Source organism: Pelodiscus sinensis, chromosome 15 (assembly GCF_052426305.1).
Source record: "Pelodiscus sinensis isolate ZL-2025 chromosome 15, ASM5242630v1, whole genome shotgun sequence".
In the NCBI taxonomy this organism is placed as follows: Eukaryota; Metazoa; Chordata; order Testudines; family Trionychidae; genus Pelodiscus; species Pelodiscus sinensis.
In genome coordinates this window covers 3,038,597-3,062,321 of record NC_143066.1, presented here as the reverse complement: position 1 = coordinate 3,062,321, position 23,725 = coordinate 3,038,597, and the positions used below count along the sequence as shown (strand labels likewise).

Below are 23,725 nucleotides of genomic sequence, written 5' to 3'. Positions count from 1 at the left end.
GGCTCAGAGCTGGGGTTACCGCCCCCCTGCCGAGCGACACAGCTCCACTCCAGGAGGCACCCAGCACCCAGGAGACCAACCCCCAAAAGGGGACCAACCCCCAAACACATCTGTCTTAGTCTGTGTAAAAGAGAAAACTCCTCAAATTGGGCCCGCCCCCTTGATCAATGGCAGAGAGAGATGCGCAGTGGGTGCCCCTCCCCAGGTAACAAGTATTTACTCGGTGCTCGGTAGACAAGTGTTTTATGAAGTATAAAGAGTCGGAGTCCAGTGGTTTCAAAACAGACCAATCAAAATGACTAAATTAAAACAAACAAAACCCACCAGCTAATCCCGATCCCCCAAGGAACGCGTTTCATGCAAATTCTCACCCTAACCAGCTGTTCGAAGCATCCCTTTCACAAGCCAGGCAGCCTCCTAGCTCGGCCTGACCCCTCCCCCTTTCAGTCTTGGATGTTTCCGAGGGAGGGGGTGTCTCCTGGCATCTGGCAACTCCCCGATTGTTTGGTTCCCCCCTTACGTCCCTTCTGCCCCAGGCAGGAATTCTTTGGGCTCCCTTCAAACTTTTCTCACCTCAAGGGGAAGGTACCAGCTCCAGCCTGGGTTTCAGCACCAGCGGCCTGGGCTTTCTAGGCCCTACAGGACAATTCAAAGATCGTTGGGTTGAGTCCTCGGGATCCCGAACGGGCCTTGTTCACACACTCAGAATAAAGAGCAGAGTCACACTTTCCTCCCCCACAGGCTGCCAGTGGGGAAGGACAAAGGAGGCAGCTGGCCCAGGGACATGCCAGATGCTCCAGGCGCACGGACAGGAGACACAGTCAGCCTGGAACTGTAAGTGACTGTCACATGATGCATTTTACACACAGCACCTCTGAGTTATTCACCTTCAGAGGCCAATGTTCAGAAAGCCAGGGGAGGTGACAAATGTGGCTTCACCTCGGCAGCCTTCTGTCTGCACAGGCCTCGCTTGTGAGCCACTGACACAGGCGCATGCTCCTTGGGACAGATTTCTTAGATGTCTGCACTGCCCAGGCACTGCCTCAGTTTCCCTCGGGGGAGACACACCAGCAGCCAGCACTTTTTAAATCACTGCAGTGCCTGTTGTTGAGACTCAGTCACAGAGCGGGTAGCGCAAGGGGGGGTACACTGTGCTCTGGTCAGCACTGGAGGGTTCACTGTGCTCTGGTCAGTGCAGAGAGCATGGGGGGGGAGTACACCATGTTCCGGTCAGTGTGGAGGGCTGGGGGTGGAACACCGTGCTCCGGTCAGTGCAGAGAGCATGGGGGGGGAGTACACCATGTTCCGGTCAGTGTGGAGGGCTGGAGAGTACACCATGCTCCGGTCAGCGCGGAGGGCTGGGGGGGTACACCGTGCTCCGGTCAGCGTGGAGGGCTGGGGGGGTACACCGTGCTCCGGTCAGCGTGGAGGGCTGGGGGGGGTACACCGTGCTCAGGTCAGTGCAGAGCATGGGGGGGTACACCGTGCTCCGGTCAGCGTGGAGGGCTGTGGGGGGGTACACCGTGCTCCGGTCAGTGTGGGGGGCTGGGGGGGTACACTGTGCTCCGGTCAGTGCAGAGAGCATGGGGGGGGTACACCATGCTCCGGTCAGCGTGGAGGGCTGTGGGGGGGTACACCGTGCTCCGGTCAGCGTGGAGGGCTGTGGGGGGGTACACCGGGCTCCGGTCAGCATGGAGGGCTGTGGGGGGGTACACCGGGCTCCAGTCAGCGTGGAGGGCTATGGGGGGGTACACCGTGCTCCGGTCAGTGTGGGGGGCTGGGGGGGGTACACCGTGCTCCGGTCAGTGTGGGGGGCTGGGGGGGTACACTGTGCTCCGGTCAGCGTGGAGGGCTGTGGGGGGGTACACCGTGCTCCGTTCAGCGTGGAGGGCTGTGGGGGGGTACACCGTGCTCCAGTCAGCGCGTAGGGCTGTGGGGGGGTACACCGTGCTCTGGTCAGCGTGGAGGGCTGTGGAGGGGTACACCGTGCTCCAGTCAGCGCGTAGGGCTGTGGGGGGGTACACCGTGCTCCGGTCAGCGCGGAGGGCTGTGGGGGGGTACACCGTGCTCCAGTCAGCGCGTAGGGCTGTGGGGGGGTACACCGTGCTCCGGTCAGCGTGGAGGGCTGTGGGGGGGTACACCGTGCTCCAGTCAGCGTGGAGGGCTGTGGGGGGGTACACCGTGCTCCGGTCAGCGTGGAGGGCTGTGGGAGGGGTACACCGGGCTCCGGTCAGCGCGGAGGGCTGTGGGGGGGTACACCGGGCTCCGGTCAGCGCGGAGGGCTGTGGGAGGGGTACACCGTGCTCCGGTCAGCGCGGAGGGCTGTGGGGGGGTACACCGGGCTCCGGTCAGCGCGGAGGGCTGTGGGGGGGTACACTGTGCTCCGGTCAGCGTGGAGGGCTGTGGGGGGGTACACCGGGCTCCGGTCAGCGTGGAGGGCTGTGGGGGGGTACACCATGCTCCAGTCAGCGCGGAGGGCTGTGGGGGGGTACACCGTGCTCCGGTCAGCGCGGAGGGCTGTGGGGGGGTACACCGTGCTCCGGTCAGCGCGAAGGGCTGTGGGGGGGTACACCGTGCTCCGGTCAGCGCGGAGGGCTGTGGGGGGGTACACCGGGCTCCGGTCAGCGCGGAGGGCTGTGGGGGGGTACACCGGGCTCCTGTCAGCGCGGAGGGCTGTGGGGGGGTACACCGGGCTCCGGTCAGCGCGGAGGGCTGTGGGGGGGTACACCGTGCTCCTGTCAGCGCGGAGGGCTGTGGGGGGGTACACCGTGCTCCGGTCAGCGTGGAGGGCTGTGGGGGGGTACACCGGGCTCCAGTCAGCGTGGAGGGCTGTGGGGGGGTACACCATGCTCCAGTCAGCGCGGAGGGCTGTGGGGGGGTACACCGTGCTCCGGTCAGCGTGGAGGGCTGGAGGGGTACACCGTGCTCCGGTCAGCGCGGAGGGCTGTGGGGGGGTACACCGTGCTCCGGTCAGCGCGGAGGGCTGTGGGGGGGTACACTGTGCTCCAGTCAGCGTGGAGGGCTGTGGGGGGGTACACCGTGCTCCAGTCAGCGCGGAGGGCTGTGGGGGGGTACACCGGGCTCCGGTCAGCGTGGAGGGCTGGGGGGGGTACACCGGGCTCCGGTCAGCGCGGAGGGCTGTGGGGGGGTACACCGGGCTCCGGTCAGCGTGGAGGGCTGGGGGGGTACACCATGCTCCAGTCAGCGCGGAGGGCTGTGGGGGGGTACACCGTGCTCCAGTCAGCGCGGAGGGCTGTGGGGGGGTACACCGTGCTCCGGTCAGCGCGGAGGGCTGTGGGGGGGTACACCGTGCTCCGGTCAGCGTGGAGGGCTGGGGGGGGTACACCGGGCTCCAGTCAGCGTGGAGGGCTGTGGGGGGGTACACCATGCTCCGGTCAGCGCGGAGGGCTGTGGGGGGGTACACCGTGCTCCGGTCAGCGCGGAGGGCTGGGGGGGTACACCATGCTCCAGTCAGCGCGGAGGGCTGTGGGGGGGTACACCATGCTCCGGTCAGCGCGGAGGGCTGTGGGGGGGTACACCGTGCTCCGGTCAGCGTGGAGGGCTGGAGGGGTACACCGTGCTCCGGTCAGCGCGGAGGGCTGTGGGGGGGTACACCGTGCTCCGGTCAGCGCGGAGGGCTGTGGGGGGGTACACCGGGCTCCGGTCAGCGTGGAGGGCTGGGGGGGGTACACCGTGCTCCGGTCAGCGCGGAGGGCTGGGGGGGTACACCGTGCTCCGGTCAGCGCGGAGGGCTGTGGGGGGGTACACTGTGCTCCGGTCAGCGTGGAGGGCTGTGGGGGGGTACACCGGGCTCCGGTCAGCGTGGAGGGCTGGGGGGGGTACACCGTGCTCCGGTCAGCGCGGAGGGCTGTGGGGGGGTACACCATGCTCCAGTCAGCGCGGAGGGCTGTGGGGGGGTACACCATGCTCCGGTCAGCGCGGAGGGCTGTGGGGGGGTACACCGTGCTCCAGTCAGCGTGGAGGGCTGTGGGGGGGTACACCGTGCTCCGGTCAGCGCGGAGGGCTGGGGGGGTACACCATGCTCCAGTCAGCGCGGAGGGCTGTGGGGGGGTACACCATGCTCCGGTCAGCGCGGAGGGCTGTGGGGGGGTACACCATGCTCCAGTCAGCGCGGAGGGCTGTGGGGGTACACCGTGCTCCGGTCAGCGTGGAGGGCTGGAGGGGTACACCGTGCTCCGGTCAGCGCGGAGGGCTGTGGGGGGGTACACCGTGCTCCGGTCAGCGCGGAGGGCTGTGGGGGGGTACACCGTGCTCCGGTCAGCGCGGAGGGCTGTGGGGGGGTACACCGTGCTCCGGTCAGCGCGGAGGGCTGTGGGGGGGTACACCATGCTCCGGTCAGCGCGGAGGGCTGTGGGGGGGTACACCGTGCTCCAGTCAGCGCGGAGGGCTGTGGGGGTACACCGTGCTCCGGTCAGCGTGGAGGGCTGGAGGGGTACACCGTGCTCCGGTCAGCGCGGAGGGCTGTGGGGGGGTACACCATGCTCCAGTCAGCGCGGAGGGCTGTGGGGGGGTACACCATGCTCCAGTCAGCGCGGAGGGCTGTGGGGGGGTACACCGGGCTCCGGTCAGCGTGGAGGGCTGGGGGGGGTACACCGGGCTCCGGTCAGCGCGGCGGGCTGGAGGGGTACACCGTGCCATGGTCCAGGCAGCATGGAGTGCCATTTGTCCCCATCCCCGCCCCTCCACCCGCTGCTCCGCCCCTTCCAGGAGCATGGAGCCAGCAGCTCCCACCTTGCCCAGGGGCGGTAGAGACTGTCAGCCCCCAGGTAACAGGCCTGTCCCAGTCGGGCGATGTCTCTCTTTTCCTGTTTAACACAACTGGGCTGTTTCCAGCCTGGACCGGCTCAGAGCTGATGAACTGGAAGTGGACTTCTCCGTCACTAGTTAGCCATTCCTCCAGCAGTTGTGGCCACAACGTAAAAACGGTCCATGAAGAACGGGGCTCCCCATCTCTAAGAGCGAAGGATCCTCCCCCAGCAGCAATCAGTCCTTTGGCCCTCTTGCCACAAGCGGGACAGAAAGTTCTTTGCTTTCAGTCTCACGTGTTGATTGATCTTATCGCAATTCTTGGGGCTCGTCCAGATCCGTGTCTTGGGTTTTAATTTGATCTGGTTTTCATTTTCCAGGATTACGCTGCATCTTACTCTGAGCTTCCCTGATTGACCTTAACACACACATGCAGGCACCAAAAAATAAAATTGCCAGATTCAATCAGGCATGTTTGTTCAAGACCTTTTGGAAATTTTTGGATTCTGTCCAACTTTTCATTTCTTACATGCGTTTGCAGTACTCTGATATTTATAGTTTTATTTCACATAAATGGCTCCTTATGTTTCCCTCTTCCTGTTCCTGAGGGAGTGACCGTCAGGGATGCTGTCTGTCTGTCTGTCTGTCTGCTGGGGATGCTGTTTGTCTGTCGGGGTTCCTGTCTGTCTCTCGGGGATGCTGTCTGTCTGTCTGTCTGTCTGGGATGTTGTGTCTCAGAGTTACTGTCTGTCTCTCAGGGTATGTCTACACTAGAAAGTTAGTTCGAACTAACGGACGTTAGTTCGAACTAACTTTCCTATGCGCTACACTAGCGCTCCGTTAGTTCGAACTTAATTCGAACTAACGGAGCGCTTAGTTCGAACTAGGTAAACCTCATTTTACGAGGACTAACGCCTAGTTCGAACTAGCTAGTTCGAACTAAGGGCTGTGTAGCCCTTTAGTTCGAACTAGTGGGAGGCTAGCCCTCCCCAGGTTTCCCTGGTGGCCACTCTGGCCAACACCAGGGAAACTCTATGCCCCCCTCCCGGCCCCGGACCCCTTAAAGGGGCACGGGCTGGCTACGGTGCCCGTGCCAGGTGCAAGCCTGCCAGCACCCAGCTAGCAGACCCTGCACCTGGCACGGCACAGAGCCACCCACCCGATGCCCCCCAGCCCACCCCCTCTTGCCGGGACCAGGCTGGCGGCTCCCAGGAGCTTGCCCTGGACCGCAAGAGGCGGGCACCTTCCTGGGCTAGTGCGGACATCGTGGACCTCGTCCACGATCTCCGCACTAGGCACAGGAAAGTGGCCGTCTAGGGCAGGAGAGCTGCCAGCCTGGCCACCCAGGACCAGGTGTGCATGAAAATCAAGGGGGTCCACTGAGACCCCCGACACTGAGCCCTGAGCTTACAATGGCCGTACTGGGTCAGACCAAAGGTCCATCTAGCCCAGTAGCCTGTCTGCCAACAGCGGCCAACCCTAGGGACCCTGGAGGGGATGGACCGAAGACAATGACCAAGCCATTTGTCTCGTGCCATCCCTCTCCAGCCTTCCACAAACTTTGGGCAGGGATACCACTCCTACCCTCTGGCTAATAGGACTCCATGGACCCAACCTCCATCACTTTATCTCACTTCCCTTTCAACTCTGTTCTAGTTCTAGCCTTCACAGCCTCCTGCAGCAAGGAGTTCCACAGGTTAACTATTTGCTTTGTCAAGAACAACAACTTTCTCTTACTAGTTTCAAGCCTGCTACCCATTCCTTTCCTTTGGTGTCCTCTAGTCCTTCTTTATGGGAACTCAGGAAGAACTTTTCTGAATGCACCCTCTCCACCCAACCCCTGCTTTTAGAGACCTCTATCCTGTCCCCCCTCCGTCTCCTCTTTTCTAAGCTGAACAGTCCCAGTCTCTGTAGCCTCTCTTCATCTGGGACCTGTTCCCAACCCCTGATCATGTTAGTTGCCCTCCCCTCTCCCAGCCTTTCTCTTCCCCTCTCCCACCTCCTTTTCCCAGTCTCCCCCAGTTTTGTTCAATAAAGACAGAGTCAATGTTGGAAGAAACGTTATCTTTATTTTGTACATCAATAAGAAGGGGGGCTAGGGAAGGGCAAGTGGAAGGAGGTGAGGGAGGAATGGGGTACGAGCCCCCGATGGGGAGGACTGGGCTGGCTCTGCGGGCTTCTGGGGGTGGAAGCTCTCCTGCAGCCCCCCAATTACTCCCTCTCCCCAGATGGCAGCCTGCGGCAAGTGCAGCCGGGCTGATGGCCGAGTGGTGTGATGTGCCCAGTGTGGGCACTCAGGGCACTCCAAGCCAGAACTTCTTTGCAAGCGGGGCACCCCTTAGAACTGTGTGTCCGGGGTGGGGGTCGGGACCCTTTAAGCGCAGCCCTCGGCTAGCCTGAGACAGCATCTCCATGCTCTAAGTCCTCCTTTTATGCCCTGCCGGCACTGCTTCCGGCCATCATTAAGCCCTGTTCAGAGTCCACTCAATGTGGACTTACTAGTTCGAACTAGCAAAACGCTAGTTCGAACTAGTTTTTAGTTCTAGATGCGTTAGTTCGAACTAGCTTAGTTCGAATTAACTAATTCGAACTAAGTTAGTTCGAACTAGCGCTGTAGTGTAGACGTACCCTCAGGGATGTTGTCTGTCTGTCTGTCGGGGTTCCTGTCTGTCTCTCGGGGATGCTGTCTGTCTGGGATGTTGTGTCTCAGAGTTACTGTCTGTCTCTCAGGGATGTTGTCTGTCTGTTCGGGTTGCTGTCTATTGGGGATGCTGTTCGTCTGTCTGTCGGGGTTGCTGTCACTGTCTGTCTTTTTGTTGGGATTGCTGTCTGTCTGTCTTGTCAGGGATACTGTCTGTCTGGGTTGCTGTCACTGTCTGTCTGTCGGGGTTGCTGTCTTCTTTCTTTCAGAAACTCCCTAATGTTTTTTCCATGTTCCATAAATATTTTTGACTGGATTCTACATTTGCCAGACATTGTTGAGTCTTTGACCAACTGCTTAATTTCATGGGAGGATGTTTTCCTCCTTAGTGGTTAAAGGGATCAAGAGGCAGGGATCAAACAGAGACAGAAGAGACTCCACCATGCACATTTGTAGACTGACTATTTCAGGCTCTTTACAGCATTAAATGGTGATGAATGCAGGGGGCCAACAGGATGACCTGGGGATGGGCTCTGCGCTCAGAATCAGGGGCCCGAGCACTATCCCACCTCTGCTACTGACTTGCTGTTTGGCCTAGAGACTGTCACTTCATCTCTCTCAGGGCGGTCGCCATGTAAAAACAACAGGTAGCTCTGTGGCACCTTCGAGACTAACCCACATGCATCGACTCATGAGCTTTCTGAGCAAGACCCGCTCCCTCAGACAGGCTGGAGTGGAGATAACAAACCAAGAGCTCTAGAACCGCAGAAGCACCTGTCCATGCAGGACCCGTGCTAACGAGGCTAATTGTGCTTCAGTCCATGCTTATGGGCATATCAAGAAAAGGAACCCTGTGAGCCCGAGTTCTGCTAGACCCTCGCTGCTCCCCCACCTCTAGGGCCAGCAGGGGGGTAGGGAGGAAGTGTGAAGTTGGGGCCAAGGCTGTGACGCGAGGTGTCCGCTTTTTGCCTGGAACGCCCCTCCAAAGGGTTCTGGCAGCTCCGCTCAGCACCGACAGAGCCCTTCAAAGTGTGGTGGGGGCAGGGCTGGCGGGCTCCCCACCTGCGACCACACAGCTCCTGGAAGTGGCAACACGACCCTTGGCTCCTGCGTACAGGCACTGCCCCCACTGGTCAGGAACAGAGGGGAGACGAGATTAGTGCTCCGAGGGACAAGAGAGGGGCCCGTAAAATCCTCTCTGGGGAGGGGAAAGGCATTAACAAGGACTATTTACTCCCTCCTGCAACAAGAGCTGGGAGCACCCAGAGGAAAGCAATAGGCAGCAGCCGTTAAAACAAATAAAAGGAAATATCGTTTCACACGATGCTCAGTGGAACTCCTCGCCAGAGGGTGTTGTGAAGGCCAGGACTGTAGCAGGGCTCAGAAAAGAGCTAGCTAGATTCCTGGAGGGCAGGTCCATCAGTGGTGTGAGCCAGGTGGGGCGGGGCTGGCGTCCCTGGCCTCTGTTTGTCTGGCAATGGGCGACAGGGGAGGGATCACGTGAGGATTCCCTGTCCTGTTCCCTCCTTCTGGGGCACTGGCCGCTGTGGGCGACAGGACCCTGGGCTGGATGGGCCTTGGTCGGACCCAGCCTGGCCGCTCTCATGTTCTTAACTGTGGCCAATGGAAGCCGGGGAGATGCCTGCGGGCAGGGCGGCGGGCAGGCTGCACAGCTGCCCGCACACCCCTGCACCTAGGAATCAAGGGACATTGCTGCTTCTGGGAGCCATCTGGGGTGCTCCCAGGGCCGGAAACCCTCCCTCCATCAACCCCCTGCCCCAGCCCGGAGCCTCCTCCCACACCCAAACTCCCTCCCGGAGCCTGCTCCCCAACCCCCTGCCCCCTCCCACAGCCAAACTCCCTCCCCGAGCCTGCTCCCCAACCCCCTGCCCCCTCCCACAGCCAAACTCCCTCCCCGAGCCTGCTCCCCAACCCCCTGCCCCCTCCCACGCCCAAACTCCCTCCCCGAGCCTGCTCCCCAACCCCCTGCCCCCTCCCACGCCCAAACTCCCTCCCCGAGCCTGCTCCCCAACCCCCCGCCCCCTCCCACGCCCAAACTCCCTCCCCGAGCCTGCTCCCCAACCCCCTGCCCCCTCCCACGCCCAAACTCCCTCCCCGAGCCTGCTCCCCAACCCCCTGCCCCCTCCCACGCCCAAACTCCCTCCCCGAGCCTGCTCCCCAACCCCCTGCCCCCTCCCACAGCCAAACTCCCTCCCCGAGCCTGCTCCCCAACCCCCTGCCCCCTCCCACGCCCAAACTCCCTCCCCGAGCCTGCTCCCCAACCCCCTGCCCCCTCCCACAGCCAAACTCCCTCCCCGAGCCTGCTCCCCAACCCCCCGCCCCCTCCCACGCCCAAACTCCCTCCCCGAGCCTGCTCCCCAACCCCCCGCCCCCTCCCACGCCCAAACTCCCTCCCCGAGCCTGCTCCCCAACCCCCCGCCCCCTCCCACGCCCAAACTCCCTCCCCGAGCCTGCTCCCCAACCCCCCGCCCCCTCCCACGCCCAAACTCCCTCCCCGAGCCTGCTCCCCAACCCCCCGCCCCCTCCCACGCCCAAACTCCCTCCCGGAGCCTGCTCCCCAACCCCCTGCCCCCTCCCACGCCCAAACTCCCTCCCCGAGCCTGCTCCCCAACCCCCCGCCCCCTCCCACGCCCAAACTCCCTCCCCGAGCCTGCTCCCCAACCCCCCGCCCCCTCCCACGCCCAAACTCCCTCCCCAACCCCCTGCCCCCTCCCACGCCCAAACTCCCTCCCCGAGCCTGCTCCCCAGCCGGGACCCTTCCGGCAGCCCAACCTCGTGGTCCAGCCCTGGGGCTGCCAGCCCAGCCGGGAGCCCCCGAGTCCCGCTGGCTCGGGCGGGTGTAGACGGACCCGGTCGGGGTGCAGAGGGAGGCGCGGGGCGGGGGGCCGGGCCAGGTCCCGCCCCGCAGGGCTGCCTTTAGCCCCGCGGCTCGGCCCGGGAGGGGCGATGGGAAGGGGCGGGCGCTGCGAGCCGCCGGGCCCCGCCCTGCCCAGCCGGGGGGGGGACGGACCTTTGCTTGGCCCCGCCCAGCAGCGCCCCCCGACCCCCTGCAAACGCCGCTTTGCAGCAGCCGCCCCCTCCGGCACCTGCGCCCGCCCGGGAAGTGCCAAGCCACCCAGGGCGCTGCAGGCCGGGCCCAGCCCTGCGAGTCCTTCCCCGGCTGACGGGGGGACCTGCCCGTTCCCCTTTGGAGTGCGCCTGAGCAGGGACCCGCTGGAGGGCTAGGGACCCCCCCGCCCCGCCCCCCCCCCCGAGCCTGAGCGGGGACCCGCTGGAGGGCTAGGGACCCCCCCGCCCCGCCCCCCCGAGCCTGAGCAGGGACCCGCTGGAGGGCTAGGGACCCCCCCGCCCCGCCGAGCCTGAGCGGGGACCCGCTGGAGGGCTAGGGACCCCCCGCCCCCCCGAGCCTGAGCGGGGACCCGCTGGAGGGCTAGGGACCCCCCCGCCCCGCCGAGCCTGAGCGGGGACCCGCTGGAGGGCTAGGGAGCCCCCCGCCCCCCCGAGCCTGAGCGGGGACCCGCTGGAGGGCTAGGGACCCCCCCGCCCCGCCCCCCCCCGAGCCTGAGCAGGGACCCGCTGGAGGGCTAGGGACCCCCCCGCCCCGCCGAGCCTGAGCGGGGACCCGCTGGAGGGCTAGGGACCCCCCGCCCCCCCGAGCCTGAGCGGGGACCCGCTGGAGGGCTAGGGACCCCCCCGCCCCGCCGAGCCTGAGCGGGGACCCGCTGGAGGGCTGGGAGCCCCCCGCCCCCCCGAGCCTGAGCGGGGACCCGCTGGAGGGCTAGGGACCCCCCCGCCCCGCCCCCCCCGAGCCTGAGCAGGGACCCGCTGGAGGGCTAGGGACCCCCCCGCCCCGCCCCCCCCCAAGCCTGAGCAGCGACCCGCTGGAGGGCTAAGGAACCCCCCCCGGGACTGAGCAGGGACCCCCCGCCCCCCCCCCCCGAGCCTGAGCAGCAACCCGCTGGAGGGCTAAGCCCGCCCCCCCGCCCCCCCGAGACTGAGCAGGGACCCGCTGGAGGGCTAAGCCCCCCCCCCCGGGACTGAGCAGGGACCCGCTGGAGGGCTAAGCCCCCCCCCCCCCGGGACTGAGCAGGGACCCGCTGGAGGGCTAAGCCCCCCCCCCCCCCCGGGACTGAGCAGGGACCCGCTGGAGGGCTAAGCCCCCCCCCCCGGGACTGAGCAGGGACCCGCTGGAGGGCTAAGCCCCCCCCCCCCCCCGAGACTGAGCAGGGACCCGCTGGAGGGCTAAGCCCCCCCCCCCCCGGGACTGAGCAGGGACCCGCTGGAGGGCTAAGCCCCCCCCCCCCGGGACTGAGCAGGGACCCGCTGGAGGGCTAAGCCCCCCCCCCCCCGGGACTGAGCAGGGACCCGCTGGAGGGCTAAGCCGCCCCCCCCCAGACTGAGCAGGGACCCGCTGGAGGGCTAAGCCCCCCCCCCCGGGACTGAGCCTGGCCTGATGAAATTGCTGGGTCTTGGTCTGGCTGCTCAATGGGGCCGGGGCCCCGCAAGCAGCTGGCTGCTCCCTTGGCCCCGTGCCGATCGCCAGGAGGGCAGCGAGGGCCGCTGGAGACGCGCAGGGTCTCGTGGAAACAGGCCCGTCTGGCGAGTGCGAGGCCCCCCGGGAGCTGCCCGGAGGAGACGCCGGGCGCCGGGCCCTTCCCTGGAAGAGGAACAGCGCCCTCTCCTGACCGCCCCCCGAAGCGCCTGGCTGGGCTGGGCAGAGAAGCCGAAGAACGCCCAGCCGGGCTGCTTGCTCCGCACCCCGGGCTGCCGGCCTGCTGGGGACGTCCTTCAGCAGGGCAGGGCGCCTGAGCGACGGCTGCCAGTACGGCCAGCCCAGCGCTCACAGCGCTGCGCCTCCTACGGCTCGTCCTAGGGAAGGGGCCGGGCCAGTAACTCTAGGAGCGAGGGGCGAACGCGAGGCTCCAGTGACGCCTGTCTAGAGGGACGGGGCCCTTAGGGGAAGTCCTGGCTGGGACCCCTGCAAGCCCTGGCTCAATGGGGCCACGTGGGCTGCGGGCGACCCTGTTCCACAGGCAGGTGCAGTTCTGCTCCCGTGTGCTCTCACACAGACAGTGTCCACGCCGGCATTTCACTGGCCCTGCCTGTGGCCTAAAGGGATTCGGACCCGATGCCAAGAGACCACTCTGAGCAGCGCCCCGTCTGCGGGCGTGGGCCTGGCAGGGCTGTTTGCTCCTGAATTCTCGCCCAGCACAGCCAGCTCTGGGGCGAGCTCATTCGGACCCTGCCTACCTGCATGTCTGGTGCTTGCTGGACTCCCCCAGTGCCCAGGCCCCCTGTGTCCCATTGCGGGGAGCCCTGGGCAGACCAACACTGCACCTGTCCAGCGCTCATGTCTGCACTCACCGGAGGGGCAGTGCTCCAGCATCCATCTTCCAGGGTCTGCGTTAGCCCTGCCGAACTGAACCCTGAGTAAGGGAGTGGACAGGAGAGTTTCTCCCGTTGGCTCCCGCAGCGAGGCTGCCCCCAGGAATCGAGGTACGGTGCGTCGACTGCAGCTAGGCAGTGCCTGATCTTCTCTGCGTGTAGCCCTGGCCTCAGCTGCAGAGGCCCCCGTCCGGGGCGTGCCCAGGCCCACACGGCAGCTGGGGCAGAAAGGCAGGAGTTAGCACGTAGTGCTGGGAGGCTCCTCGCAGGCAGCTTCTCCCAGGCTGCTGCTGGCGTCCAGTCCATCGCCAGAGGCCAGTCATGCTGCTGAGCCCTGGGCTCCAGCTCCCATAGCGCTCCCTCTCCTCGGCAGCTGGCGAGTGCAGCCCTGCCTGGCTCTCCGGGCTCGGAGGCTCTGGAAACATGGGCACCGCCTCCCCGCTCCTCCTGCCCAGTGCTCCTGGCAGGCAGCAGGCTGGGAATAAGGCTGCACCAGCCAAGCATGCCCTGACCTCCGCCCGCGTTGCTGGCCATCAGGTTGCGTCCTGCGGTGGTCTCGGACCGTGGGCAAAAGCTGCTGCAATGCGGGTGCAAGGAGCCCTGTGAAGTTCCCTCCTGCCCCGGTAAGCGGAGGCTGCGCCCTGAAGGAGCAGGGTTTATTCCCCCTCCCTTGCCCTTCTCGTCCCCGTCGCCTGTCCGCATCCCTCCCTCACGCCTGCTGATTGCAGGCTGATGGGCTCATCTCCTCCAGGCTAGTGACACACACAGACTGGCCCCGAAAACGATTGACCCCGGTCTGGTCTTCCCGTGGGAGCTGGGCCCCGGCTGCACCGTCCGGCGCCCTGGTGCGACCGTCAGCTCCCAGTGCTCCCGGTCTGAGGCAGGGTAACTCCCCAGCATGCCTGGCCTGGTTCTGCGATGTGCCCCCGCCAGGGTGCAAGAGACGGGGCAGTGCCCCACACCAGGCCCGGCCTCTGCGCCATCCGCACTCCCCGGTGGGCCTCGCGCCCAGCCCCAGGGCCTGGGAACCAGGCGTGGCTTGTTGCCTAGCAACACTCTGCCACGCCACACTCTCCCCCGGACTCGTGAACACCTCGTAAGGGCCGGCCGAAGGGCAAAGGGGGCGCTGCGTGAACCAGCCGGCCTCGCGCCCGCCCTGGCACTAGCATGCTGCAGCAGCCCCGCTCAGCCTGTCCCGTGCACGGCCCCGCAGACCTGGGGGGTGTCTGGATATAGCGGACCTGCCCCAGGGACTGGCCCCGGGACCCAAGGCCCATGCTGAGGCTGCGAGGGCCCGGCCACCCGCAGGGACACCTGCAGTGTTCTGCCAGCCCCCAGGCCTCCTACATAAGAGCGTAGGAACGGCCAGGCTGGGTCCGACCAAAGGCCCATCCAGCCCAGTGTCCTGTCTGCCCACAGTGGCCAATGCCAGGTGCCCCAGAGGGAGGGAACCGAACAGGTAATGATCAAGCGATCTCCCTCCTGCCATCCATCTCCACCCTCTGACACACAGAGGCTGGGGACACCGTTCCTTACCCATCCTGGCTAATAGCCATCAATGGACTTAACCTCCATGAATGTATCTAGTTCTCTTAAACCCTTATATTATGGGATCAAGTAAATAACTAGGACTCACGAGAGTTCCTGGCAGGTAACGTGACACCATACGGGAGCTCCCTGCCCCTGCCCAGCCAGCATGCTCACTCCGACAACATGCCTGGAATCTCCTCTCTGCCCGGCTGCACAGCACCCCGTCGCTGCTCCAGCCAAGGGCACAGAGCAGGCAACAGCCAGGCCGGGGCAGCACCGTCCGTTGCACGCTCAGCCCCAGGCGCAAGCTGCCCAGCTCTCGTCCAGCGAGGTTTGATAGCCAGCTGCGAAGGCCACACACACAGGGAGGGCTGGTGTCAGGGGTGTGAGCAACAGCCACGGGGCTGGGGGAGAGAAACCTTCATACTGACTGGAGCCGCCCAATGCAGGATGCGGACTTGGCTGCGTGTCTGGGTACGTGCACTGAGCAGGCATGTGCAGGGTGGGTGCACATTCACAGCATCTGCATTGGGTGGGGGAGGCGTGTTTAGGGTGAACACGTGTGGGCAGGGCCTAGAGCACTCACAGAAGTATCTAGGGCATGCCGGTGGGTGGGTGTGCTAGGGAGCTCAGTGAGGAGGGAGAAACAGTAGCAGGAAAGGTGGAAATGGCAGAGGTGCTTAACGACTCCTTGGTTTCAGTCTTCCCCGAGCAGTCTGACGAAGGAATGCCTCCCAGTGAATGCTAGTGGGAAGGGGGTAGGGTTAGAAGAGAAAATAAAAAAGAACAAGTGAAAAATGACTTAGAAAAGTTAGCTGCCTGCAAGTCCCCAGGGCCTGATGAAATGCACCGTACAGTACGCAAGGAGCTGATAGAGGAGGTATCTGAGCCTCTAGCGATCGTCTTTGAAAAATCATGGAAGTGGGGAGAGATTCCAGAAGACTGGAAAAGGGCAAATCTAGTGAAAAAAGAACAACCCAGGAAACTACAGACCAGTCAGTTTAATTTCTGTGCCAGGGAAGATAATGGAGCAGGTAATTAAGGAATCCATCTGCAAACAGCTGGAAGATAATAAGGTGATCGGGAACAGCCAGCATGGATTTGTAAAGACCGAATCATGTCAGACCAATCCGATAGCTTCCTGTGATAGGCTAACGAGTCGTGTGGCTAAGGGAGAAGCGGTGGATGTGGGACACCTACACTCCAGTAAGGCGTTTGATACACTCTCGCATGATCTTCTTATCAATAAACTAGGCAAATACAACCTAGATGGGGCTACCCAGGTGAGTGCATAATGGCTGGACAAGCGTTCTCAGGCTAGGTCTACACTACAGAGTTTTGCACAAAAAGCCCTTTGCACTGCCAGTCGCGCGTTGCTCCCGTTTCGGGGTGGCTGGCCGGAGAGCAGGGCCCACTAGCTGCCACTTGCAGTTTAATCTCCCAATATTTTGCAAAATGGCTTTTTCATGTTGCCATGTTCTCGGGGCCTGAGGAGGAAAGCGCGTGGCCCAGGCCCAGGCCCAGGCTTCCAGTCCACCTGGGCAGCGTGGAGCTGAGCATGCGCTGGCAGCACTGGCTGTGATGGGGACAGCTCTGAGGAGAGCGGGCAGTAGCAGAGGGGGCTGCTTCGCATTAGTCCTTGCCAACATGGTGCATTTCTTCGGTTCTGCGCCAGTCACGCTCTCCCTGGGTCATCTCCCCGGGGGGGAATCAGCGTCGCGCCAGGGACAGTGCCCATGCACGCCGCCTGGGGCTTTGGCCCCGAGTTGGTTACCTGGAAGCAGACTCATTTCTCAATCCTATTCTGAACCTACAGGGCTGGCGGCTGCTGTATCCGAGGCAGCAGCGCGAGGAGCCAGGCGGGAGCTGGTCCACGAGGGGAGCCAGTTTAAAAACCAGCTCCCCTTATGGACCGGCTGCCTGTTGTCCTGCGCTGCTGCCTCTGAGAAAGAGGCAACCGCGCGGGGTGGCAGCCCCTGTCCAGGGCGGGTCTGAGCTCCCAGACCTGGTGTGAGCCAGAACTGAGCCAGGCCGCCCGCCCACCCGCCCACCCGGCTTCCAATGCACTCGAAATGCAGAGCCGCCGCAGGGGTAGGGCCCAGGGCCCGTCGCAAGCCAGGCCGCCCGCCCACCCGCCCGGCTTCCAATGCACTCGAAATGCAGAGCCGCCGCAGGGGTAGGGCCCAGGGCCCATCGCAAGCCTGCCAGCGAAGCCAGGCAGAGATTACTAACCTCTGGAAACACGGACAAACCAAGCAGTGAGACCTACACAAGAGAGGCAAGCTCTTGTCTAATGACCCCAGCCCACGAATCTGACTGCACCCCTAACCCATCCCCATGCCCCTCACCCCTTACTAACAAAAAGCCACTGAATTCCAGGCCCTTTAAGACAGGTTCCACTGGAACAATTTCCTGTTCCTTTCCCCCAGCTTTCTTAAAGTGCTAAGAGCCATACCCTCAGAACTCACTGCTAAAGCCACCGCACTGCCTCTGCTACCGGGGAGAGGGACATACTAACACAAGGCCAAGGGTTTCCTAATCCCAGGGGAGAGAAAAGTCTGTAAGCGGTCGGGGAGCTCAGGAGGCACAAAGCAAGCAGCCCAGCCCTGTCCCAGACAGACACTTGCTCCTTGACTTTGGCAACATGTCCGCTCCATGCTGCCAGGCCAATCAAGCCAAGGGAATGGATTCCAAGGGCAGGGAATGTCAGCGGGCTGGGGGCAGGGCAAGGCAGGAGTGCGGCTGAGCCGAGCCGGTGGGGGAGGAAAATCAGTGCAGCTCGGGAGTGAGGATGCGCTGCCCCCAGCCAGCTCTCCCTGCGCGAGGGAAGAGCGCACTGCAGGGCATCCCGGATGCTGCTCGCTCTGGTCTGAGCCGCGTGGTGCTGAGCCCCCGCCACAGCTCCGCTCTCCCCCGCCGTCGCCGTCATGCGGCTCATCACTCACTGCCAAGATGCACCATTTCTGCTCAGACTTTCTGGGGAGGGGAGAGCCTCCCCGCCGGCCTCTCCTCCCCCAGCCACGCCCCCAGGGGAGCTCAGCCCTGAGTTCACTCCCAGCGTCTCTTGGAAAGGGGGCACTGTCCGAAAGCTGCTGGGCTGGAGGCAAACTCGCCCGCTGTGATCGCCTGGAATCTTAACATGCGCGTTTCAAGGGAGGGGGCCCTCCTCTCCCAGCTTCTACCCCCCACCCGCCCAGACGGAAACCTGAGCTGCACAAAGTCAAGGAGCGTTAGGTGCTTTTCTCCGCTGGGTGGGAGCCAGTGTCTGCAGGCGCCGCTGCTCCAGCTGATAAGAACGGCCGCACTGGGTCAGACCAAAGGTCCATCTAGCCCAGTATCCTGTCCGCCGACAGTGGCCAGCACCAGGTGCCCCAGAGAGGGTGGACCGAAGACAATGATCAAGCGATTTGTCTCCTGCCATCCCTCTCCAGCCTCTGACAGACAGAGGCCAAGGACACCATTTTATCCCCTGGCTAATAGCCTTTTATGGACCTAACCTCCATGAAATTATCTCGCTTCTCTTTAAAGTTAGATATGATCCGGAATGAAATGGAGGCAGAGCTGAATCCCAAGCTAGTGGGGGCGCTGGGCAGGGGGCTAATCCCCCCACATAATGTCCAAGTAATGGTTTCAATCGGGGACCATCTCAAGAGCAAAAGCTACAGGCACCCTAGTACCTCCACCTCTGGGCTGTCTTTGCCACCTGTTTGGCTGCTTTCCTGCTTTCAACCAGGTGATTCAGGCCTCTTAAGGTTGCAGATGGTTTCAACCAAACTACCAGACACACTTGAGGTGACATCACAAGCTACATCACATCTGAGTTAGTAGAACTGACCGGGCATTTCTATTGTCTCCATTTGTTTCCCGAACAGGAAGCTCAAATACTGGACTGTCCGGTTCAAAACCAGACCCCTGGCAACCCCAGGGCCTATCCTCTCTTCCCTGCCACAGCATCATTCCCCGGGGAAGGTTCTCCAGGCTCGACCCTGCTCTCCCAGCACCACAAAACAGAGGCAGCTCCCCGGAAGCCGATGCAGCCACCTGCCTTGGAGTGGGACGCCAGGCCCCCTCTAGATCCGACAGGAAATGCCCTTTCCAAAGGGCTGGGTTGCACTGCTCCTCTTTTGACTCCTCCTCCCTTTTCTCTCTCCACTTCCAGCAAGAGGGTGGCACAGGGACCCGAGAGTCACAGCTGGGAAGCGGCACCTTTGCCATCCACTCCAGCTGGAACTGAGCATGCTCAGTCTCTTTGAAAATCAGACCTACCCTCAAATTTCTACCACCCTATACTGGAAACCCACCGACCACTACACTCACCTTCATGCCTCCAGCTTCCATCCCAGACATACTTCCCAATCTACTGTACACAGCCAAGACACAACCGGATTTGATCCAATCCCACAGACAGAGACAAACACCTCTAGGATCTATATAGAGCATTCCTAAAACTGAAATACCCACCCGGAGAAGTGAAACAACAGATCGACAGAGCCAGACGAGAACCCAGACAGGAACTCCTCCAAGCCAGGCCAAGAAGAGAAAACAACAGCATTCCACTTGTCATCACCTACCGCCCCAACTCAAACCCTCCAGCGCATTGTCAGCAACTACAGCCTGCCCTGGAGAATGACCCTCGCTCTCACAGGCCTTGGGGCACAGGCCAGTCCTCCCCTACAGACAACCCCCGAACCTCTAACAAATTCTTTCCAGTCACCACGCAACTCACCTCCGTCTCACTCACCCAGGACCCCACCCCTGCAATCAGCCTCAGTGCCAACTCTGCCCACACAGCTACACCAGCGATTTCAACACTGGACCCACCACATCAGAGGTTCATGTAACTGCCCATCCACGAACGTGATCTATGCAATCAAGGGCCAGCAATGCCCCACTGCCATGGATCTGGGCCAAACTGGACAGTACAGGAAAGCATTAATGGACACAAATCTGATATCCGTAAAAGCAAGACACAGAAACCCGGTGGAGAACACTTGAACCTGCCCGGGCACTCATGAATGGATCTCCAAGTCACCGTGTTGGTTCAGGCCAATTCCACAGGCCAAATACACAGGGAAGGATTGGAACTTAACTTCCTTCACAAGTTTAATTCTTATGCAAATGGTATGAACAATGGGTTGGCTCGCATAGTACCTTCCACATCCTATGACTTGACCAACCAACCCAGCAACGGAGGTGCTATCTGTCCTTACCAGCCCCAGTAACTACCTGACCCATCTACTCACTGTCTCTCTTTTTCCACTTTTCTCCTTTCCCCTCCCCTTCCCTTATTGATTCTTGGATCTGGACTTCTAATGCTCCAGCCATCTGAAGAACTGGCCGTGCCCACGAAAGCGCGTGATCCCATTCCCATGTTCTGTTAGTCTGTAAGGTGCTGCTAGTCTATTGGTTGTGGTTTAAGTTTTTCCTCAGCCTGTTGTTATCCACCCTCACTGTTATTTGCATGATGGTGCTGCCCAGAGCCCTACAGCCGGGTAGTAAAGCCCCAGTTCTTTGGGCAGTAAGGGCAGAGACATTCCTGCCTCGAGCACAGGTTTGTTCAGCCAGTTCTAGCCCTTCTGCCTTTCCAAGCGCCTCCTTGCACAGAGCATGAGATGCCCGGGCATGACGTGATGTCACAGCCTGGGACTTTAAAACTGCTCAGAGCAGCGTTGCACCGTGCGGCCTAGCTCTGGGTTCGGACTCCGGGGACTTCTGGGGCCAGAGCACAGACTCCAGCCCCGCAAAGTGGAAGGCAGAAGGTAGGGGAGGGCAGAGAAGGGGGAAAACTAGGGGGAAGGGGCAGGAAAGGAAGGGGCATGTGCGGAGGGAGAGGGGGTGGGAGAGGAAGGGGCATGTGCGGAGGGAGAGGGGGTGGGAGAGGAAGGGGCATGTGCAGAGGGAGAGGGGGTGGGAGAGGAAGGGGCTTGTGCGGAGGGGGAAGAAAGGGGAAGGCACCACGGGACAGCGCGGAGGAAAGACAAATGCCAGGCGGCCAAGTGCAGACAATGAGGAAAAGGGCAGGAGGGGAGGTGTCAGTGGGAGGGGGACAGGGTGATGCTGGGAGAGGAGAGGGGAAGGGCATTGGAGGTTAGGAGGGAGGGGAAGGTGCTGAGAGAAGGCTTGAAAGAAGGGGTGGGCATGAGAAAGGTGGGGCTGGAGCAAGTCATGTGTGAGGGCACAGAGGGGCATGAGGGGAATGGGGGCAGAGGGTGGAGGGGGTGGACATCAGGGAAAAAGGGGCAGGGTCAATAAGGGAAGGGGGAGGCACCAGGAGGGTGCAGGGCTAAGGGAAGGTGCAGATGCCAGGGGATTCTGGGGGTGAAGCAGAAGGGGAGACACCTGCAGAGGAGGGACCAGCACCAGAGGAGAGAGGCGAGGGAGGTGTTAGGAGAGGGGATGAGGAGGGGTAGCTCATATGATCAGAGTGGGGCTACTGGAGAAGTGGGCACAGGGGGGAGAGAAGGGCTGGTGGAGGGGGGTAGGTCACAGGAGGGCTGAGGGCAGTGAGAAGGGCAGGAGTCAGGCCAGCAGAGGAGGGTGAGGAGTTGGGGGGCAGCGGGCACCAGGGGAGCTGATGGAGCAAGGGGAGGATACATGGTAGCAGAGGGGAAAGGTTGAGGTTTATAAAATATTTATTAATAACTTGGGTGCCACAGTGGCACATCCAAACAAGCCACAAACTCAGTACTGGTGCACAACACAAAATTCATTCTGCTCACGGGAGGAAACTCTTAGGCTCTGTCTACACTGGTGGCTTCTTGCGCAAGAACATCTTACGGAAGGGTTCTTGTGCAAGAACACATCCACACTGCCATGCGCAAGCTGTGCTTTTGCACAAGAAAGCTCCGATGGCCATTTTAGCCATCCCAAGAAATCCCTGCCGCATGTCCACACGGCCCTCTTGCACAAGAGCAGGCGGGCAGTGTGGCTGCTCTGTGGGTTCTTGCACAAGAACGGCTGTACTTGCGCAAGAAGCCGCGAGCGTAGACATAGCCGTAGAGGGAACACTTCCCCCAGCCTCTCCGCCCCGAGTCAATGTCACACACTTTGGGTTAATGCAATCACAGGACAGTTGCATGAGGGGGCTTTGGTGGAGACCAAACTAATCCTTGTTGGTAGGAGGATGGTGGAAAAATTCCTTCAAGACTTTCTGGTCATGTGTCCATCTTGCCCCGAGCGTGTTACCTACAGAGGCCTGGTTAATGGGGGTCAGGGTGTGGTTAACGGTCAGGGGGTATGGCTAATGAGGCACCACCAAAAATTATACAAACCTGCCTCCCCTGTTCCTTGCTGTTCTCTGCCAGTGGTTTGTGGCTCTACACATCCCCTCTGAACCAAACGATGGCTCAACTCCACACCACTCCCCGCTGGTCCTCTGGTGGCTTTGCTCTCATTTCTTCTGGGTTTGTCCATGTTTCTTGAAGTTCTTCACCTCTTGGGTGACGTCTCCAGCTAGACTCTGGCTGGAGGACCAGCTGCTGAGAAACATGAGGCGAGCTTTGTTCTTAGGCTCTGTCACTGGGCTTTCCAACTAGGAGGTCTTCTAATTCTGAAAAGAACCCGTCCCACGTGGCTCCCGTTTCTGCAGGCGGATACTAGGGAAAGATTTGCTCTGGGCTGTTGTCTTTCCACTCGAACTCCGTCATCAGTCACTGATGCTTTCCTTTACAACAGGGCTACTCAGCATGCGGCTGTTTGTTTGCGGCACGCAGTGCAGTTTGGGTTTACGTGGGGCTCATATGCAGCCCCCGGCTTGAACATGGTCTCCGGGAACACGCTTCACAACGGCCTTTTGTGGTTGTCCATAAGGGTCTTCTGCTGAGATGCATTTTAGTCATTAAATTCACGGACTGTCATTGCTCCATACAAGTGCTGCCCTGAGGGTGGAAATGGGGTAAATATTGCATTGTATTAATATCAGCAGAACTGACATAAATAGGGCCAGCGTGTTGCGTAGTCTTGCTTTAATCTTTGCATTCTTGCCCATCAGTGTGAAAGAAGCTATTTGCATATATATTTGCATATATTTGCATGTCTATGCAACCACACTTAAGCTGCGGCCCTAAGCGTGTGCTGTGAGTATCATTGTGGCCCCAGGGGCTTCCAGAGTTGAGTAGCCCTGCTTTATAAAATCCCCACCGGGAGCAATTAGCAGTAGTTGTCCCAGAGGAAGGATGGTTGAGCGCAGTGTCGAAGCCCATATTCTTCACAGAGCTATTGTTCTGGTCTGAATGTGGCATAACTAATGTGTTTTATTCAAGATGAGTCTTAGGCGGGCTCATTGGGAAGGGTCTGATTTACTAATGCTGACTATCTGCTTTGGTATTTGAGATTAGGAACACTGGCTATGAGGCTGTGTTTCAAACGTGCTACTTCGGGTGATGCCCTTTGGATAAAACAATGGAAAACCCATCAGCAAAGACAATGGACTGTGAAAAGCTTCATCTTCCTGAGCATGCTCTGAACAGCCTGCGAGGAATGGCAGCTACAACCCTGCAGACATGTGGCCTGGGATTGGCTCTCAGCCTGGGATGCCGGTGTTCTGCCCTGGAAGACAAAGCGTCCTGCCATACACAGAAGCTATGAAAGGCAGGGGAGTGACATCACCAGACTTCCTGGGAAACACCTGGAAACAAACCCTGAGCTGGGGGAAGAAGAGTTGAGCCCAGACGGGAGGGGTGTCTAGCCAGGGAGTGAAAATCCCAAGCTGGAGGACAGTGAAGCCGGCTTTTAGGAATCTCAGTGATGTGCCTGAAACAACATTTAGGACGAGAAATGATTCTGCATAGCCAGTCTCTTGAGGGTGTGCGTTAGCTGCATGTTTGTTTTATTTGGTCGGCAATCCGCTTTGTTCTGTTTGCTAACCTCTTATCATCACTTACCATCTACCCTCTCCGGTTAATAAACTTGGGTTTGTTTATTCTAAAACTCAGTTTCTGCAATTCATAATCGGGGAGGGGGCCAAAGGGCTGTGCTTATCTTTCTCCACACTCAGGGAGGAGACAAATTTCATACCCCTTGGGTCTGCACTCTCTGGGAGGTGGGCACCTAAGGGCCCCTGGGGGCAAGTGCCTTAAGCCAAGTCTTCCCAGAGTCTGTGTCTTGCTGCAGCTGGGCATGGCCCTGCCTGTGCGGGAGCTAGAGGAGATTTGAGAGCCTGGCTCAGCAAAACAGAGGAAAGGGGGCCCAGCCTGGTGGAACAGTAGGGCCAATGGTATCCGATGGCACCCCAAAAGGTTGATTTAAATTTTTTCACAGACCCCCAAACTCCATGATCAGCCCACGACCAGGTGCAGATCAGCTGACTTAGGCGTGCAAGGCTCGGATTCTCAAGCTGAAAATTCACTAGGTGACGTAGTGTGGGTACCTTGCTGGTTGCTG

At 61.2% G+C, this 23,725-nt stretch overlaps 1 long non-coding RNA gene across 2 annotated transcripts; it reads right to left on the bottom strand.

Moving 5' to 3' along the window:
• Positions 1 to 7,853: 7,853 nt before the first annotated feature.
• On the bottom strand, positions 7,854 to 16,334 carry LOC142818558 (uncharacterized). 2 transcript variants are annotated; one of them, XR_016350698.1, is made up of 3 exons: positions 14,451 to 16,334; positions 12,794 to 13,032; positions 7,854 to 8,537 (listed from the first exon to the last, which is right to left on the bottom strand). It is a non-coding gene; the product is annotated as an uncharacterized LOC142818558 (long non-coding RNA). The 2 variants fall into 2 exon arrangements; XR_016350697.1 differs by lacking the exon at positions 14,451 to 16,334 and having other exon boundaries at positions 12,794 to 13,385.
• Between the last annotated feature and the right edge of the window lie 7,391 nt (positions 16,335 to 23,725).